This window comes from Bidens hawaiensis, unplaced genomic scaffold (genome assembly GCF_021521415.1).
Source record: "Bidens hawaiensis isolate Kalapana, Puna unplaced genomic scaffold, B.hawaiensis_p1.1 tig00000978_1, whole genome shotgun sequence".
Lineage (NCBI taxonomy): Eukaryota > Viridiplantae > Streptophyta > Magnoliopsida > Asterales > Asteraceae > Bidens > Bidens hawaiensis.
The window spans coordinates 1,752,744-1,773,323 of NW_027491058.1; positions in this window are offsets into that span (position 1 = coordinate 1,752,744).

Consider the following 20,580-nt stretch of genomic DNA (forward strand, 5'->3'; position numbering starts at 1 on the left):
TGGTGCACTTAGGCATTTTTATCCAAAAAAGTATAACTAATGACTAAAGCTCATATAAAAATGGACATGTTGGGGCGCCACCACTTGTTATTTACTTTCATAAAACATAGTGGTGTGCTAATTTTAAGTGAATGTAATTCTTACCACCTCAAGGTAGTTAAATTACGGTAATACTCGCTATGTCTTGTTGAATTTTCAGCTTCACTATCCCCCTCAAGATGAGAACCCACAAACTTTATGATTATTAGGTATATTAATAATATTCAAGAAAAACTTTTCAAAGCTAGTTGGGCCTACCGACACATCCCAAGTTAAGTGCATTATCTATATTTAATCTCATATATAATAATAGTTTTAAAAACCAATCTCAAATTTTTCTATCTTTTTCCATTATTTGCAAAAAAAAAAATTCATAAAATTGGGACATTTTTCGAATATTTTTAGTATTTTTAAAAACTTTTTTTTTGTTTTTTTTTAAGTTTTAGAATTTTTTTAATAAAAACGTCAGTTTTCTATCCCCACACTTAAATGTCGCATTGTCCTCAATGAGACAGGAAAAAGACAAAACTAAAGCACATTCAAATATAAGTAAAGTGAAACAGACTTCCCTGGTATATATGACGATATTGCCTTGCGAGTCATGTCCTGTTGAGTCAAGATTTGACCTAAAAATGATCATAAGGAAGATTGGAATCTTCTCAACCTCCTCAAAATTGCTAAGTATGGAACCGGGCACACCTCAGAACATCCGAGCAAGGTTTTACTTAGCCGGGCATGATGTCTTGCCTACCGGGCAAGGTTATCTTCAAGTAGTCTTCTTTAGTGAATACCCGAGCAAGGTTCACAAGTTAGTGTATACCCGGGCAGGGTTCACTATATATAGCAAGTTTGTTCTTCATAGCCGAGTAAGGTTTACCCAGAGTAAGCTCTTGGCTAACCAAGCTCATGAAACCAAGTGATTGGAAGACCGACAAGGTATTCATCAATAATAGTGGTCCGAGTAAGCTTGATGTGAGTAATGATATATTCCAAGTAACATCGGGCAAGGTTTAACTCAAGCAGAGTACTGTGCTACCGTGCATACTTTGCTAAATAAGCTATTTCATAGCAAGGAGTTAAAGGATCATGGAAGAACAAGGTTGCTCGTATGATCTTACCGGGCAAAGTCTGATAAGATCAAGAAGACTGAAATCTACAAGGTGAAAGTTAGAAGTCTACCCGGTAATTGTTCCCGAACACACTTCAAGGTTATCAAGTCTACCAAGGAAGGCAGAGTGCAAAGTCTACTCGGAGAAGACAAAGCCTACCCGGAAGACTTATTTTACACTTAGCATAGCTTTGAATATGTAATTTGAATATGTACGTTATATTTAAGGTTTCTAGAAGGAATGACAACTTTCCAGATGTGTCAGGCCTATTAAAGTAATATTTAGGGCACACCTCTAGGAGAGCGGCTGAATACGAATTGAGAAAGGAAATTTGTGAGTGTCGGCTGTTCTTAGAATTGTACGGACATAACTTTCCCATCAAGAAACCCTAGATAGATTATCGTTTGTATGATGAATATTATATAAATGGAAATCTTTTGACTGAATCTTGTGTGTGAGTTACCTTTGATTAATTGTTCAGCAACCAAATCGTTTGTTATTGATTCCGCCTTTATCAAACGGTTTTCTTTCTAAATATAGAAACCCGTCATTAACTCTCTTGTCAACACATCATTGTGTGAGTTATGACTTAATTTGTTAACGATCTACCAACAATCGGGGACCTGACATGTCCCGTGCCCTCCAATTCGAACAAAAGCCTCACACTCTAGTGCTATCTACCAAGCTGTCACTTACGAACGAAAGCGGAAATCAATCAACAAATGGCCTCCCCACCCTTGAATCAAACCATGTATAATCAGTCATCCAATAGCATCCAGAGCAACCTGAAAGCAAACAAAGAAACAACCAGCACAAGAAAGCAAGAAACCCCAAAAATAAAAATAAAATTTAAATAAAAACATACTACCGGGTTGCCTCCAGGAAAGCGCTAAGTTTACATAAGATTCTTCAGCCAGACTCGCTCCCGAAATATCAATCAGGAGGCTTTTCTTTTATCCAACCCCGGTTAATTCCACCGGTCCAACATATCTAAACAAATAGCACATAGTGAAACTAAAAAGCATTTTAAGGCATTCAAACAGGTCGGACCACCAATACTTAAACTTACCCGGACCAAACCTAATTCGTGGCATATAATGAGGAGAATGGTTATTCTTGCATTTTAGTGTTGTCCTATAATTCTTAATGAACCATTTGTGAACCCTCATAACGTGTCGGTCCAAGCATTTTCGTGCCCTCTTTTGTGGCTTTGTCGATTTCCGCAGCGATCCACAACCAAGTTCCTCCACAGACCTGCTAACATTCATATGATGTGGCAACTCAACTACCACCGTATTCTGATCATCCTCCTTTTCCACTTTCTCTTTTATTTCGTTTGGTGCACACTTGATCTCCATTGTTGGCTTCCCCATAATTAGTGTTTCTAAATAGATAAGATCACCAACAAGGTCAAATTCTTCATGTTCTTCAAAACCTGGTAAACCCACCAATTCGTCACCAAACTCATCATCCCAAGATGGTGCATTTTTATCCTCTTCGTCATCGTCCATTTGTTCAAGTGGCTCCAAAACGGCATCTTCACTCAGATCCGTGTAATCAGGTAGCTCAAACTCCTTCTCTTCTATCACGCCCTCATAATCATCACTCCAGAAGTCATCATCCGTTTCATAGACGGATTCACACTCCTTGTAAGAAAAGCTCTCAATTTTATATTTAGCACTTACCTCGTCAAACCTAGCTTCGAATTCCTCTATTTCACGGATTGTTTCTCTTTCGATCAACTTATCAAGCCTGGCTTCCACTGTCTCAATATTTTGAAGTCTTTCACGTTCCTCTTGTTCGGCTATTTCCAATATCATCTCTTTCCAACATCTTCGATATAATATACTTCTAAACTGACTCGATCTATTAAACATGTTAACTAGACTCGATAAAATAAAACACAAACTAATTTATCCTAAACACGACTAGATACGCTAAATTTAAGACACATACTCACAAGACACATCACAACTCAAGACACAAAATACCAACTAATCAATTAAGTTCAATCAACGCTAGTTTCTCTATCGCCTAAGTATCCCGGCAACGGCGCCAAAAACTTGATGTGCAAAACGGTCTACTAAAAACTTAACCTAACCTAGACACTCTAGTTTTAGATTTATAAATCTAGACTATCTTAATGCTAGACCACTACACAGGCAAGTGTACCTATCAACTGTAGTAACGCCTAATGAAGTCCAGATGTCGAACCCACAGGACACTAGCGACACCTAAACTCTGACTTAACTAAACTAAACTGAATTAATTGATTTTTATGTTTTTTAATTATTAACTATAAACTATAGAATACTTTAACTAAAACCGACACGAAAACTAAGATGAACAAATCGGGCTGGAACTCAAATAGGTTAAACAACTACCTAGGCAAAGAATCCTACTAGTTAACTCGTAAACTCTCGGAATTGGATTTATGATTGGTAACCGGATTCTAAAAATTTGAAACTTAAGGAATAACTAAAGTATGCTAGAGCACCTTCAGGTCTCACCAACAATACCAAAGAACCCTAAATATCATGTAAGCTCAACGGTTTAATGGTTCGGATCACCTCCAAGTTTCACCTTACCTAACTATGATAAGGTACCCAAAGATTAAATTACCTCCCGGTCTCTCTAATCACAAAACACCCTAAGACGTAAAGGGGTATTTTCAGTGAATTCAGTTATAATTCGGATCTGTAAGAATCTAAGAGAATCCAGGGTAACTCACTCCCGCGCAACCACTATCCGAACCTGCAAAAGACCAAAATAGACGACACTTAATTACCTCCTGGTCTCTCAAGTGACAGAAAATAAGGTATCTCCAAACTCTCATTTGTTGTTCCTATGGAATAAGTCAAATGTAAACCATAAACTAGTTACAAACACATAGTAAGTAACCTAATACGCATCCATACATGAAAGACATTCACAAAGACGCAATGGAACAAAAATTGATTATAAATTAATACTAAATACGCATATGCATCACAACCAAATAAAATAAAAACTTTACCAAAGCATGAACTAATCAATAAATAATCCAAATCCAAAAATAAAACGAGTCTAAAAAGTATTCATCCGAACCTAGGCAGTATAACGATTTAGCCAATCATAATAGTCGATGAAACATAGATAAAACAAGTATTACGATTCATCCAAAAAGAAATAAATAATCGAGCCACTAGCCTGGTAGCTTAAATTAATTCACGGGCTTGGTTGCTTGCTTCATTATTTGGTTGGCTGTAGACTATTTTGACGTGTGTGCTTGCTGGCTTGAGGTGCTAGGCTGGTTGCTTCAACATTTTTTGTTTTTCTTTTACTGTTCCGTCAACAATTGCCTAGGGGCGGTTCCCCTCCACCACGTGCCCTCACTCTTTGACCAAAACTCTCTTTTTATTATTTTTCTTAACCGACCTACAGGATGTGTGTAAGCCTCTCAACAACCCAGTTCATTACAAAGCCCAATAACACGTCCAACCAAGTTGCCTGTCTTGTATTACTTCAGCCCACTAATGAGATATCCTGGCTCACTTGAATTCCGTTGCTTTGATGACAGGGTCTTTAATTAAAAGTTTGAAAAATTATATGTGGTTGTAATTTGTGCTCAACTCCACATTAGTTTACATTTTTCTTTATTGCTTCATTTGGATCTTGAAACTCTCGTGGCCCATAAGATACTAACACCAACGTTTATAATTATTCAAGCTCAATTGTTACATTCAAACAATGAATGCAATTTACACTGAAAAAAATGCTTTCTTCAAATATAATTACTATTAATGAATATAGAAAATATGTAAAATTTGTATACTGTTACTTGTCATTTTCAAGTTTAATATAAATATTTCATTTTAACTCGTTGTCTCTTCTATTCTTTTAACATCGAATATGGGCCAATTGACACTAATTCTTGATAAAAACCAACTCAAAAGTAATTTAAAGTGTAGAAAGTATCTATATATTTTATATATAATTTATCTCACATCAGCATCAAACATAGCCTTTGCAGTAGTGTGATGAGCCACACTACTCATTATTTCCCAAGACAAACCTAATTTCAGCAAGGACAGTGCTTTGTCATCTTTCTTCTTCATTTGTCTTTCAACAGTTAGGTTATTGTTTGTTCCATCGGGGACATATGGTCCATTTTTTATGGAATTCCACATTTCCACATCATTTTAGTACACAATAGCCTCAAACATAATCTTCCATTTGATATAGTTTTCATGTCCTAACAATCTGGGAATTTTGTTAGTAGACACCTCTTGTTCATCCATAGCTCCAGACATATTTTTGGTATTTTAAAAGTATTTTTGAAATGAAGAATTACTTAAAGTTTAAGAAACCTTTGAAAATTTTGAAAAACAGTCAGATCTGTGAAATAAATCCTTAGATCTGATGAATCTGGATGAATAATAACAAGATCTAGATCTGGACACACAAGGAAAGAAATCAAAGTAAATCTGAGTAGAAAGCACTTTTAAAACTCAATGAAATAGTAGATCTGAGAAAAATGTAAAATGGGGCAACTGACGTCACAAATCAATGGAACAGTTGTCACTGACGTCATTCTTCATCTTCAAAATCAACAGTTTTTAGCAATAAATCAGCAATAGTTCTTCACAAATGCATCAACACAAGATCTTAAACCACTTGTTGGTCCCGATTATCTCAATTAATCACTTTCGTAACCCACACAAATGTGTCGACAAGAAGGTTACGAAATAATGCTTTCGTGAACAAAAAATAAGTATTAATGGCGGAAACATTAATACTCAAGTAATTGCTAAACGGACAGAAATGTAACACACACAAAGAGACTCAAAATATTTTCATTTAGTATTATGAAGGATACAAATGAGAAATCAGTTAGGGTTTATAGTGGAATGTTTGGATTTTTGGCAGATTTTTCGTACAAGATAAAGACAGCCGTCAAATCACAATATTCGCTCAGTGTCCGTTGTACCATAGGCGTGCCCTAAAGTTTCCTTAAATAGGCCTGCCCTAACACTTTATAGAAACCCTAATAATTGATTCTTAACATATTCAACCATATTAAAAAAGTTACTAAGTGTAAACAGGTCTTCGAGTTAGCTTTGCAGTTTTTATCTTTGTCGAGCAGATCTGGTAACCACTAAGTGTGCTTGGGAACAGTTCTCCGTGTAAGCTTTACTTAGAATATTTTCCTAAGAAAATATTCATCAAGTAGACTTCAATCTTCTTGATAATATCAAACTTTGCTCGATATATACCCTATGAGCAAACTTGTCCTTCAGAGATCCCTTCAACCTTTTGTTACTTAACTGATTTGAACAAATCCAAGTGTGCCGGTGACACTGTAGCTTTCTCGAGGTTGAACCTTGCTCTTTGAAAGTCCTTAGAGTAATTTTTTCATTAACTTTCTTCAAGTACGCTTGGATAACTGTTTATTATCAACCCTTGCTAGATCCACCAAAATACTTGGTTTTAGCTTGTTTTAGTCAAGATTTTGCTCTGAAACAATCCTTGCTTGACTTGAAGAACAACCTTTCTCGATGAAGTGTAGTTTGCTCGTACTTACACTTAAGAATAATTCCAGAAGATAACTTTGCTCGAAGAGCAAAATACCTCGCTTGACTAAGTTTAAGCTTGCTCGGAAGCCTAAGTTTGCTCGGTTTCCATACTTATCCATTTTCAAAGGAGGTTGAGAAGATTCCAATCTTCCTTAGTCATTTTCTCATCCCAACACTACATCTTCGTGAAAGCCTATCATCAACCATATCCTCGGAGAAATGCAGTTAAATCATGTCTAATCATCTCATCCCAATTCAATTTGGATCTGCCTCTAACATTCATGCCCTCTATAGTAATGGTTTCTACTAATCTAACTGGATTCGATTTTTTCATCTCTAAACGTGTATAAAGTATAAACTACCTCAATCTCCTTTCCTCTAGTTTATCTGATATACTACATTCATCTATTCTTTCTTGAAAAGCGTCGTTTCTTTTTGTATTCGGCTGTAAATGAACTAAATGAACACGAACAAGGCCTTGTTCATGTTCGTTTGCTAAAGAAATAATGTGTTCATGAACGTTTCATGAACACTTACCGAACTAGATTTTATGTTCGTGTTCGTTCATTAAGGCAGTGCATGTGTTCACGAACACAAACGAATACAAATATAATCGGCAGAGCCTAGAGATTGACACCGGCGTATTCATCAATGTGAATAATGAATGTTTGTAGATTAATAGAACGAACACGAATAAGTGCATTCTCACTGATACAGTTCTTGTAAGGGCAACCGAATGGCGCAAGAACATAATGATTTCATTCAAACGATTCGAACCGATTGATTCGATTAACAAGCTTAAAACTTACAAATTCTTTATTCAAAACCAATCAACCGACTAAACAAAAACCTAATAATCATATTTATAAATAAAAACAAACATTTGGGCCGGATGCTCCAGTATCATACACCCCGTCTTTGAAGAAAACTCATCCTCGAGTTTTGTCTTCGGGCCCAAGCCATCTGGATCAAAAGGAACATCAACCTGGTTTTTATTTAGTTTCATAAAGACCCATCCAATTTATTCAACTATGCATGTCGTCTCACATGATTCGAGACCTGTACCACCGCGGTGAGGGCTGGACAATTTCGTGTTTGCTATCAATTTTGGGCTCACAGATTTACAACCATCGAAGCCTTTTTGTTGCCCGTCATACTTGATAGCTTCGCATGTTGAACTTGATGATTTAATAGCCCATTACCTTTTACATTTGATGCCACGTCCAAATTAGTAGGGAGTCTATCATGCGAAAACCGACTAAATTAAGTTTAAGCCAATGCTAAATTAAGATGTGTATACGTAAATATAAAATTATAATAAGTTAATTAATAATATTTTAAGTTAAAACTCCAAAAATATAAAAATTATATATATATATATATATATATATATATATATATATATATATATATATATATATATATAAAAGGGTTCAAATAAAAAACAATTGTTTTGTGAGAAGTGTAAGAAGGCTTTAAATACATCACCTAAATAGGACACTATACCATGTAAATAGGAAACTATACAACTTTTAGAAACTACCAATCTCAACCAATAGATCCTAGATCCGAGGGTCTACATCTATTCTTATGCTTCTCACAAAATTATTGTTTTTACGTTAACCCTACCCTATGTGTGTGTGTGTGTATATATATATATAGAGAGAGAGAGGGGGGGGGGGTTACTGTATGCTAATGTCTTATCATACAATAGGCACGCGAGAACTTCAAGCGTCCGATCAAAAAATTCAAAACACGCGCCTGAATTCTTTTAAAAGGGTAAGATCGTCAAATAATCTCCCTAAACATCCCTAAAATCACTCCTAAAAAAGAATCAAACTGAACCCAAAGATGATTAAGCGTACACAACAACTACCCTAAAAATCAACTGAACCACACTAGACGAAGAACAAAGATGGAGAAATCGAAGAACCCTAAATGATCTGCTTTGAGAGAGGAAAGAAGATCAAAAGAAAACCAAAATAGACCTCAGATTGCTGACAAATCAGGTGGTTTTTTATGATTCCAGTAATTGTTTTAGGATTTAACTATTGTAAAAATGTAACCGTTGATTTTGTAAGCGTTTGTATTTGATTTGTATCATTCTATATTTTTATAGTGAAATTATGTTTTAATTTTTGGCTTAAGAATAGTACAAGCATTTTATGATTGTGTTAATATGGATATAGTCTTAAGTGTTTACAAAACGTTTTATAATAATTGCATCATCTGCTTGTATGCAATTAATTCTTGATGTGTTTGTAAGCGTTTTGCATGATTATATCATCTTGATGTATGCAATTAACACTGGATATGTCTGTTAGCGTTTTATAAGCGTTTGGTATGATTATACCATCTTGATGTATTCAATTAATCCTGGATATGCCAGTAAGCTTTTATAAGCGTTTGGGATGATTTTACCATCTTGATGTATGCAATTAATTTGAATGTAGTCTTAGGCGTTTATTAAGCGTTCTATGTGTGATTCAGTTAAAGCTAAGAAGCCAGGGGATAAAAAGTATGATGTTAAACGAAAGAGTGTGGATAAGAATACTAAACAAATTGATGCTGGAGTGAAAAAGGTTAAAACAAAACATGTTGAAGCAAACTCTGATTCAAATTTTGAAGATCCAATCAACAAGTTGTTAACAAACAAGCAGAAAGATGTAGAAGACATTACCTCTGACTCGGACTTTCAACAACCAAAGAAGAAAGTTGTTAAAGAAAAGAAACCAACTGAGAAGATGCAAAGGAAACCATTTGTTGAATTTTGTAAACAAAAAGTTGCGAGTGAGATGTGCACCATTCAATATTGTTGATGCAGTGAGTGCAATGAAATTTGAACAAAAAGCGTTTTTGGAAGCAATGGGTTTTGGGTCAATGTTAAGACTACAAGTAAACCAAACTCCATCAATGTTGGGATATTGGTTGCTGATGAACTACGATCAACGTTTTAATGAATTGAACATTGACAGCCGTGTTATTAAGATAATACCAACAAAAGTTTATGAAGTTTTGGGGATACCAATGGGTAAAATACCAGTTTTAGATAAGAGTAGACCAAGGTTAGGGGATGAGGCAGCTATAGATATGTTCAAAAATCAATTCCCGACTACAAGAATAAGTATAAAACATGTGAGAGAGAAGTTGACGGAATATCAAGGAGTTGGTGACTTGTTTAATATTAATTTCCTTGTGTTGTTCAACACATGTATTGGATTTATAACAAAATCAACCGCATTCAATCAACGATTCATCACTGTAATCGAGAAACTCTCAGATATTCCAAGTATGGACTAGTGCAGCTATGTGACTGAAAACCTGAAGACGACAAAGGAAGACTGGTAGGATGTCAATGAAAAATACAATGGTCCAATCACCTTATTTGTGATGCTTTACACACATGAGTACCAGAAGAGATATTGTCCATTTGGGGCTTCGGTCACAACATCTGCAATCAACTACATAACAACAACAACTCTTGCAAAGATGGAGAGATACCTATATAATAATGGACCTCCTTTAGAATATGGTGCTGAAAATGAGGAATACGCTGTTGCGTATGAGAATGTTGAAACGGTTGGTATGGCCGCTGATGTTGGAACTACAAACAAAAGATTGATTGAGATTGAAGCTGATACTGCTGATGTTGGAACTGCTGTTGGTAAAGTTGATGTTGCAGCTGCTGGTGAGATTGCATATACTGGTGAGAAGATAACTCCTAAGGCTGCTGCTGATAATACAGTTGGTGTTGCTTCTGCTGATAAACCTGCAGATAAAGAGAAAACTGCTGATAAACCTGCATATACAGTTGGTGAGGCAGCTTCTGGTGACAAAGCGATGCATCAGTCTGATGCAGACGGTGAGAAATAAAACATGGTAAGAAAACTTGTTATTTTCATCTAAAACTCTCTCATATGTATTTATTCTAATGATAAATTTATAACAAAACATTAATATATAATCAAAATAGATGGGGAAAGTGAAACAGAAACAGATAATGTCGATCACCCCGCCGAAGGAGAATTTGATGATGATGATGATGATAAGTATTCACATTTGAGTTTGCAAATGCCATAGGAACACACACATAAGAGCTAGTCGACTTTTATACAACCCCACTTCAGCTGTTTGGAATATCTACTTACCTACCACAAAAAGAAACAAAGGAAGAGAAGGTTAGACATTTGAGTTTTTGAATATCTTAAATTAATTATTAACTATATTTTCATTTTACAGTCTTGGAATGGCAATGGATAAAAAGTTGAAGAAATTTAAAAAAACTTTGCTAAAAAATCAATGAATTGGTTCATGAAAGAAAGGACAAACATCCATCAAATCAGAATATCTTTGCTAGGCGTTGTGAATGGGAAAACATATTCAATAATAATATGGTTCCCAAAACACAAGAAAGTGAGACCATGAAAAATAACTTACTCCTTAATTTAGGTGAGAAACAATCTAATCCTCTTTAATTTTCAACCATATGTACTTCTTTAGAAAGTATATATATATATATGTATATATATATATATATATATCAATTTTCAAAAGTTTCCATTTCTTATACAGCTGCCGCAATTGATTCAGTTCATTCAGATTCTGCAGTTGGTGATGCAGTGGTTGGTGAAGAAGGTATTGGTATTATTATAGTTATACTTATACTAAAAACTCTCAACAAACTCTCATATCTAAATTTTTAATCCCAGAGGTTCCTGAAATTTATAAATAATCTGAAGAAAAGAAAGAATATGGGGCAACTGTTGGTGATGCAGTGGTAAGTGATCCAGTGGTTACTGATGTAGGGGTTGTTATGTAGTGGTTATTACAGGGGTTAAGGGGGCTCAAGAAGGTATATAATTATAAAAACTTATCTTACATCTTAAAAGCTCAACAAACGCTCATATTATTATTTAAAATTGAATATGACAGAGGTGGCTGTCGTTGGTAATGCAGCTGAAGTAAACAAAGAATCTGGTGCAACTAATGATGAATAAATTATAGTAACAGAACTAGAATGGAATAATAAACTTGATGTAGTTTTTACTACAGTACTTGAGTGGTCTAAGGAAGGTATTAAATAGTTAAATTTCTCTTCATACAAATTGAACGCTCATCAAATGCTCACGTTATTATGTTTATATTTTATATGAAAGATAAACAAGTTGGATCAAAAGAGGACAATATAGAACACACTGTTGCAAATGCTCCAGTGTGTAGTGAAATTTCTAAATAACCTGAAGGTATCAAATTCTTTTAACATATTCATGTATAAAACGCTTATTAAACACTCATAATTATTGCTTTACAAAAATCTACAACTACCTCACTTGGAGATGATATGGTGCATGTTCATAGAAATGCTCAGGTGTTTAGTGCAGTTATTAATGAATAAAAAGGAGGTGAAATCAGAGATGATGTTGATCACATAAATACCGATGGAACTTTAGAAGATATCATAGGTAAAAAAAAATAGTTTATAAAAAGAAATTTAGTAAACTGATACAATTAGTTGTCCTTATTGTTTTTTAGTTACTAAAGTTGAAGAGAAAAACCAAGAATTAAAGTTAACACTGGTTTGTTTCCAAGTGAAAATTTCGTAACACCGACATCAACTTCAAAGATGATACCCAAAATTACATCTCCGGTATCATTATTACAACATGAAGACAAAGGTTTGGTGAAAGAAGAAAGAAAGAGAAAGTTAGCTCCTGCAATGAAATCACCATATCTTTTAAGAGAGGTTGACATATTCACAAGTGTGACAGAGGATGAAAAAATAATTTCAGAGTATATATTTTTTGGTCTTGAATACATATGGGAAGAGGCTTTCAAGTCTGCTTACACAGATTCATTTAAGGTGATTTTTGAGAGTTTTTGCCATGGTTTGTATTTAACAACAATGCAATGGATGCATGCTGCGAATTGATGAATTATGAAGAAAAGAAAAAATCTGCAGAATCACCATTCAGGTTCTTCGCTACGAGCACTGTGCTGGTATGATTCAATCTACCTATTGACTTTAAACTCTTATAAAACACTCATTAAACGCTTGAACATAAACATTAAATTCTTATGCAGACAAGTGCCCATTATGATGAGGCAGCTGTTCACACAGACGAACAAAGACTCGAAGTGTTTACGGACAACATTGAAAAACAAATGATGAGGAGTGATGTCAAATCAATGAAGGAAGTTGCTATATTCCTCATGCCAATTATACAAAAGGATCACTTCTATGTGGTTGCTTTCAATCTTCAAACATGAGTGATAGAGTTGCTTGACAACAGTGCAAATCAGGAAATACCAACCGATAAAAAGTTTAAAAGACCCGAAGACAAAGAATAGGTGGTCACAAGACTTTTTGAAGTAAGATACAATAAGAATCCTCAAATCCTGGTAAACGCTCAACAAACTCTCAACAAAAAAATACAACTCCAATATCTATTATAAATTTATGATATACTTAAATGCTTTTAATTTTTTTTTTAGAGAAACGCCTTTTACATATATCTTAAGAAAATAAATCACCCCATTGCTGATCGAATCCAAAAGGCTGCAATCACTAGATTAATGAAAATCCATATAACAATTACCTGGAACCTTGTCGGGAAGGAGGTGAACGGTGAATTGGCCGACGTTAAGCTAGGAAGGATTATTTAGAGATTATAAAGTGTTTATTAGATTAATTTGAGGTTGTGAACGAGTTTAGATGAACGAGTAGGTTCTATTTATAGTGCTAACTGAAACGTGTTATCATTAATTCGTAGTTATTGTGTTTTAAAATATTTCCGGCCAAACGTCGATGGTTTTTGGGTTGATTGTTCTTTTAATTACGAATTATTAACGAATTGAATGGTTATTAACGAGTCTTGGTCAAGGTACAAGGTCATCAAGAAACTTAATTTGATCGAAAGGCGTTAGAAATGGTGAAAGGGGGTTCACAGGAGCTGCCAAAGCCGTCTCCGACGATCCTTCTGGAAAAACGGAGTTAGGGACGGGGGTGGGGCTGCTGCTGCGTTTATATTATTATATATTAAATGTAATTTACACTTTTGATCCCTGCACTTTGATGTTGTTTTAGAATTGATAAAAAATGTATTTACATTACAAACCCTTGAACTTTTTAAATGTATTAGATATGGAAATGCAAGTTTAATTCATTAGGATTATTTTCGTATTATACTCGGCTAGTTTGGGACTCGTTTACGTAAATTTTAACTTCCAGGTTTTTAAATGAATCAAAAAGTGAATGGTTGATTTATAACTTAAATTATCGAGAATATTGTAAAGATACTAAGCGAAAGATGCGAATACATTGAAACATAATAAAAATGCCTAAGACTAAACTTGAAATATATACTTATATTTAAACATATGATTATAAATATAAACCGAAATTTTAAAACGTATCGGATTTTCGGGTTTTAAAAGTAACGAATGTTACAACCGCAGTCACACATACTGTTTCTAAGGTTTCTCCGGCTGTTGGAGCATTTGTGACACAAGGCGATGATGATGATGGATTTGACGATTTAGATGATGATGATGATGATGTTGAATCATACGAGGAGGAAAATGAAGACGATGATGAGGAAGATGATCCTCATGACAGTTATGATGAACCGCAAGATGGTGATGGTAGTTATGATAGCGGTAATGGAACGGGTAATCAATATGCCCCACATGACGACTCACCAAGGGATGTTGTCACTGATGATCCCGCGAAGAAAATAAGAGATGCGAATGCTGTGGTGGAGGCTGAAATTTCATCAATTTTTAATGCTGACACACTTGCAGGTACCTCATCTCCGAGTCAAGAAGCCGTGGTATAAGATGACGAATAAATTACTCTTGAACCCGGACACTCCGGTTCGTGATTTTGAAGAGACAGTTCAAGATACATCAACCGTGGTGGCTCTCCCCGCTCAAGGTCTAAGAAAAAGAAAGAACAAGAAGTACACCATTGGGAGAACAACTAGAATTCGAAGCCGTACCTATCAGTACCATGATGAATCCCCGATCCTCTACTGCAAACAGCATATAGATAGCAAAATCTGGGCTATCAGACGTGCCAATGGGGATCTGACCTACTTGAGCTACCATGATATGCGTTCTTTGTCACAACTTGACATGAATTATTTCAGAAGGACTGTAGGTGATGGTTCAGGAGAAAAGGAGCTTGAAGATTATTTCAAGTGGATGATGGCAAGAGAATGGAAAGACGACTACCCCAACTACAAACTCAACAAGGGCAGCTCGTACCTTCACCCATATGAGATTGATGCGTATACGGGCAGAAAGCGAAAGGAATGGAGATACAAAATTCCTAAGGATCATGGAGAGCCGATATACCATGGTGAACCGTTCACTCCCAATATTCTTTTTGACTTTGTCTATTGGGAGTTCGAAAACAGCACGGGAGAGGTGGCCAGAAACATGAGACCATGCACACGTTCAAGTTCTTTGATGAGCACGAATTGGCAGTTCTAAGCAAGGAGGATCTGCTGAAGCTATATCATTCCCTCACTGTCCACAGTTGAAGACATGCGAATGTACTAGCTTACGACTTCGTTTATTGTATGTTTGGGCCCGAGGCCATGTATTTAGAGCCCATTGGGCCAATATAATGGAAGAGTGCATGATATTCTCTCACTTATATAAGGTGGAACATACTCATGCACAAACTAACCTTTTGTCATTTTATCTTCCTTATCCATCTACCAACTCTCTCTACTCTCTCTAACTTTCCTCTTACGATGATAAACTAGAACCAACAAGATCTAAGATCTCGGTTGCCTACTAGTGATTTCCGCTAACTATTGGGTGAGATTGATCCAAGAACATTGTTGTTTGATCAGTTCAAAGGACATACATTAACCAAAAACCATCGACTCAAACTTATGGAAACTAATTTTTTATTTTTTGTTTAATAATGAAAAGAGTTATAATTTGGATCATGACTTGGATGGTGCTTTTTCTTTGTGCTATATTGAAAGGGGGTTTCTTTTTGCAAGTATGCGAGTAATGGAGAAACCTCAAAAAATGGAAAAATGCACTGCTTCAGTTGTTTTTAGCGACATTTAACAAATATTATCTTGATCAAAACTTTTTTATCTGAACCTTGAACTGATTTCTTTTCATTAGTGTTTTAATTAGCGTTATGATTTTGTATATTTTATCGATCTAGAACAAAGTTCTACTGGAACTACTAGACGAATTATAAACTCAACCTAACTACTTATTTAACACATCTATCAATATTAACAACCCCGTCGCAACGTGACGGCGTCTAGTATCTAGTTATTAAATTTTACATTGTTAGGATACTAAAGTTTTTAGAAAACCCATTTTTCGCCATTAACAAAAAAGTCAAACTAGTTTCATACGTAAAAACTCATAATTCATTTGCTAGTAACACACAACTAGGTCAAATAATTGTATGAGTAAAGTTATAAAGGGATATTGGTTTTTAAAACTCCTAACTTTTACTCATTGGGTTGATACCACTCCTAACTTTTGATTTGATACCCACCACTCCCAACTTTAACCCTATTTGTTTATGGCACTCCCAAACTTAACGGACCCTAACTCCTTTAGTTTTCTTACTGACGTGGCATTTATTTGATGATTTGTTATGCTTAGGTGGCAATTTTTTGAGTAAGTGCCAAAATTGTCCCTAAGGTTTAGTGCATAATACGAATAACGCCATTAGTTCTTTTACGTTAAGTGGGGGTATTTCGGTCTTTTTAGCAAAATGTTTATTTTAATGTTTTAAACACAATTGCTTTTTCCTCTTTATTTATGCAAGATGGATTAAAAAATCCCAAAAAGAAAATTAAAGAAAAAAAACTTGATTTCCGAAGTTGCCGACAACCAGTCGACCACCGGCTCATACCTCACCATCACCGCCACTACCTCCGGTCACCATATACTTGTGGCACCACCGCGACTACCACACATTGTCGGTGACCATTACTGGCTACGACACACGCTGGTGCCCACTATTATCACACCCGTCGGCAATCACCACTCCACTATACCACACACACCGGTGAGTACCACCTTCTCTACCCCCTCTATTTCCTGTTTTCCCAGCCACCCGAACAATCGCAAGTTCAAAACTAACCATCTCTCTTCTCCAACCTCTTAGATTGAAATCCTTCCTCATTTCCAGTTTCTTCATTTGTTCACCGGAATCTGACAACTTGAAAGTAAAGCCATCGCTCGATTGGTCGCGAAATGAGATGCACACCGGGGTTTGACAGTAGGTGTATTAGTCATGACGTGTAACATCTTGATTTAGATATTAATAAATAAAAAGGATTGTGTTTATTTAAAAGTGTGTTATTAATTAAGTTAAATAAAATGATAGAGTGTGGGCTTGATTAATGAAAGAAGGAATAAGGGATGATCATGGGCCTTAGGTCCATGGGCTTAAGGGTATATAAACCCTTTAAACCTCCCTAAAACCCTAAAATCTCTCATTCTTATCCAAGCACCAAGCTTAGATTTATTTGGATCTTTAGCTGAGCAAGCAAGAACAAGTCCATAGCTATACAGGAAGCTAACCCGTAGCTTAACTATACGTCAAAATGTACGTTTTCTGTATAAAGATTGTGTTTTAAAGAACGGTTTTTCCTAAGACTTGGTACTAAGGCAAATCGGGTATTTTTATGCCATAAAAATATAAACTTGACGTTAAAAGTGGACTTAATGGACTCATTAGTATAAAGTGTTTATATAATAATCCTAGATCTAGCTTAAATGAGTTTGAAATCAATAAATGTGTAAACTTTATTGATAAGTAAGCTAGATATTAGTCTAAGATAGAAAGGAAAATGTTTAGGAGATGATACAACACTGAAAAATGAGAACGGGTGTTAATATATGAGGTAATAATGATGATAAAGGTGTTAATACCCTATAGTGGGTATGTTCAAATGAAAAGCAAGAATTCAAATGGAAAGCATTCGATTAGAAAAAAAAGACAGAATGAGAAAGGTGTAGATACCATTTGAATCAAACAAAGGGTCCATTCGATTACATTGTTTGAATCAAACAAAGGGTCCACTCGAATAGAATGTCTAAAACGAACAGAGGGTTCATTTGAATAAAGGTTGATTCGAATGAGGGGTTTATTCGAATAGAGGTTCAACTCGAATGGAGACCCGTTAGAAAAGAATGTGTGAATCGAATAGAGGGTTTGATTGGATTCGAATGGAGGGTCCATTCGAATGGGAGGTTGATTCGAACTGATGTGTCATTCGAATAGAAGGTTTGATTCAAATGGGGACCCATTTGAATAGAAGCTGAATCATTAGATTCGATTACATGACCAGATTCAATTTGATTAGGGTTCATTCGATTCGATTAGGATTCATTCGATTAGAATTTTCTGATGAACTTTTTAGTAAAGGACAATTAATAGAAATAAATTTTTCCAAGCTGACCTGGCAGCTCGACCCCAGCCAGGGGCTCTGCCCCTTGGACCCTGCTAGGGGCTGCTGCCCCTAGACCCCGCTGCCAAGGGTGTTGCCCCCGGACCCCATAGAATGAGGTTTCAATAACTTAGATGTAATATGTAGATAGAAATGGTTAATTGATACCTGTAATTATTATACGGTCATCTGTGCACAACTAAGGAAGGGTATTACTGTAAACTCAGAAAGAAACAGGATCCAAGTGAGATTCAAGCCCCATTTCCTTGTCAGCTTTTTGGGGTGTGTGCATACTCGATATGATTAGTTAATACACTTACCTTAAGTGGTAAGTGTATGCTATGTGAATGTTTATGTATGATATATGAATGTATACGAATGATGTATGTATGATGTAGAAAATATTAAGAGTACTTATGATGGTATATAATAATGTAAAAGAAAAGGAAGGTATGTACGAATACACGGTAAAAGGGTGGCAGGCCCTAATAATATCTGTGTATGAGGGTGGCAGACCCTAATAATATTTGTGAAGGAGGGTGACAGACCCTAATAATATCTGTGAAGGAGGGTGACAGACCCTAATAATATCTGTGAAGGAGGGTGGCAGACCCTAATAATATCTTTGAGGTTATAGGGAGAAAGGCTCTTAAAGACGTATAAGTATGTATGTAAAGTAAGATTAAAATATGAAAGAAAGAAAGAATGAAAGAATGAAGGTATATACTTATGTATGTACGAAAGAAAGACGAATAGGTTAAGTAAGTAATATGTATCTTCAGATACATATAAGTATGAGAATGTAATGTATGGTGCCTGATTAACTAGAACTCAGTCAGCGTAGCTGACTTTTAGTATGCATGCAGATGAGTAGGATGAGGCAGCTGGCTTGAGGAGGACACATGGAAGAAGAATAAGAAGTTGTCATCCTAAGACTTATGATGTATTTATGAATTATGTTTATTATGAAAAACAAAAGATGTTTATTTAAGACAAGTTTTTGAAATTATATGAAATGTCTATTGAAGTTTTCCATTCCGTGAAAAGTTTTATTTAACTCTGATATTTATAACTGTATTTATGAGTAAATCCAACGTCCAATTTAGGGCACCGGGACCGGGGCCTTACATGGCGCACACGGGATGAAATTTGAATTTAAGAGAAAATGATGTCGCATAGGGTTTGAACATGAACTAGGGTTTACATCATGACTGCAATTGGAGAATCAATGGTTTGGATTTATATGGGATTAAATAAAAATATTAATATGTAAAATAATATAGTGAAAAGATGTTTTGATCCTTGAAATTAGACAGAGTTAACGAATTGGACAACTTTGGCAAGAAATAGGAAACGTCAATGGCATGGATGCATAAAAAACTTTTTGGACGAAATTCACCATACTTCGGGGACGATTTTGGCACCTTACTCCAATTTTTTTATAATGTGGCTATTTTTTTTTCTCCTGATATGCATTTTACTATATCTCATCTCTGCCATATTAATTTCAATTTCTAGACTTAGTCAAGAATGTTGTTAGCAACACCGATTTCATGAAATTAATACAAACTTAATAAGAGTTAAAAAGTTTTCAGCGGTATTGATTTGAGAATTATGCTGGAGAGATTATTGTGTCATTGGCTTCATCGTCGACTGAAGATAATGAATATACATTCTCTATGAAGATGACATCCCGGAAGAAGAAACAAACCCTAAATCTTCAATTTCCATCAGTCAGATTAGATCTCAGGCAGTCGGACATTGTCTAGCTCCGACGACCACCGACTCTGTAACCGTTTCCCCAAATCTAGCTACGATGTAAGTCTCACAAAAATAGCGAAAAACACCTTCGTAACGAACATCTATACATCGGAAGCTTTTCTGGAAACATGACACTCGGATTCGACTGTAAACATTACATATTATTACAACGGCACATGGCGTCGAAATTTACAGGACGGACGTGACGGTATGTGTGGAAGAACTTCTACAAGTATGTTGGAAAATTGGAGACTGGAAGAACGGAGTTAATAATGGAAGAGGTGTTTTAATTTGGGCGAATAATATTCGCTAGAACGGGAATTGGGAAAATGGTATGGAGGCGGTTGGTGGTGGTTTTGTATGCGGTTAGGGTTTGATGAAGAAGAAAATGTCACGTCATGTAAAAACATGTCCCGTCATCAAGAAAACTAATAGAATTAGGGTCCGTTTAGTTCAGGATTGATAGAAGAAAATAAGTTACAGGTTGGGAGTAATGGGAGACATATAATTAGTTGGGAGTGTTATCGACCGATGAGTGAAAATTGAGAGTATAAAAAATCAATAACCCAATTATTATAAAATGTATGAGATAATCGTTGTACAGAAAATATATATAACTTTATATGTATTTATAGCAAATCAATTAAATGCAAGCAATCTTACTAATCTATTAAA